The sequence below is a fragment of the Octopus bimaculoides genome, unplaced genomic scaffold, assembly GCF_001194135.2.
Source record: "Octopus bimaculoides isolate UCB-OBI-ISO-001 unplaced genomic scaffold, ASM119413v2 Scaffold_360611, whole genome shotgun sequence".
NCBI classification, from domain to species: domain Eukaryota; kingdom Metazoa; phylum Mollusca; class Cephalopoda; order Octopoda; family Octopodidae; genus Octopus; species Octopus bimaculoides.
The window spans coordinates 2,796-4,558 of NW_026413189.1; positions in this window are offsets into that span (position 1 = coordinate 2,796).

The window sequence follows — 1,763 nt, forward strand, 5'->3', positions numbered from 1 at the left end:
TAAAACATCGTTTTATGTTTATTTTAACTTGAAAAGGTTTATATATTTTTCTATTAATGGACATTTTTATGATTCAGGTTCTATATGTGACTGTTTAATCACACCAGACATACAAAAGAAGGCTTAGAACTGCTCGAATTTTAAAGAGGCCATATTGTGGGCCATTCTGAAGGTGGACTTAGCGTAAAATCGCAGAAAACCTCAGGGATTTCGCTTTCTACAGTTAATAGAGTGATTCTGCAATTCAACAGAGAGGGGCGAAAGAGTCCATATCACCTTGCCCCAGGTCAAGTAGGGCCCTCTGACAGGACCCTTTGCTTTGTTAAGGGAAGTGTGGAGGATAACCCTCCCTGCAAGGCCTCTGGCATAGATGAACGTCTTGATACTAGTCCTCGAAGAGCTGCCAGGAATCTTCAAAAACTTGGCTACTATGGCAGAGCAGCAAGAAGGAAGACACTTCTTCAACCATCCAATATCAATCGAAGAAAAAGTTGAACCAGTGAGATGATGGAGTGGCTGCTAGAATTTTGGGATATTGTCATATTCTCTGATGAGACTAAATTTGCTGTATTTTCTGATATTGGTCGAGCGTGGGTCTGGAGACTCTATGATCAAGAATTTGACGTGAAAAGATTGCAGCCAACGATTAAACAAGGCAGCTGTTCTGTGACGGTCTGGGGAGCAATTTGGAGCAATGGTCGATCAGAACTGTTGGAGTGTGAGGGAAACATAAACTCAGATAAATATGCGTCCATATTGCAGAAAAGGGATCCTTCCAATCTTCTCCAATGGCAACGAGATATCGCAAAGAATTTTTGATATTCTCTCACCGTTACGTTTCGTGTGCTAACAGGAATCACAAAATTGCATCTAGGAGGAGCATTTGAGACATCGCTTATTGGAAATTCTTCAGAAAGAGAATCAAATAATTTAGAAGACATCTTACATGTTTTCTCCTGCCTGCTTCATTGTGAAGCTCCTATTCGCAAATGAAACACGTGTAATGGTGTATAATGAGTACCAAATATTTTTCTCCGATTTCTTGTTGTGCAGGAAATATTTTGCAGTATTTGTCAACTCTTATGCATGTTTCACACAAACATAACATCCATATATGACTTTGGACGACTGGGATAAGCGGATGTGTTTCAAGAGGACACAGCTTGCATATTAACGCTATCTACATTATATGTGTGTGTGTGTGTGTGTGTGCGCGCGTGTGTGCACGTGTGTGTGTGCACATACATACATAATACATGCATACATAGACAGACAGGCAGGCAGGCAAACAAATAGATAGATTGATAGATAAACAGATAGACAGATAGATAGATAGTTACATAGATAGATAGATAGTTACATAGATAGATAGATAGATAGATAGATAGATAGATAGATATAGATATAGATAGATAGATAGATAGATAGATAGATAGATAGATAGATAGATAGATAGACAGACATGTGGATATTTAGATAGACGCGCGTGTGTGTGTGTGTGCTATGTGTATCTAGGCAATTGTGTCCTTCCTTTTGGCTGACTTGTGTATTTTCTTTTTGCACTGGAAGCGTTTAGTCATACAGCGGAAGTGAGCGTGACCACGCATGTGTGTATGTGTATACACACTCACATCCAAATATTAAGATATGTATATATACATACATGCACGCCGACGTACATATATTTATGTATGTGTAGTTATATACATACATACATATATATATAATACATATATATATATATATATATATATATATATATA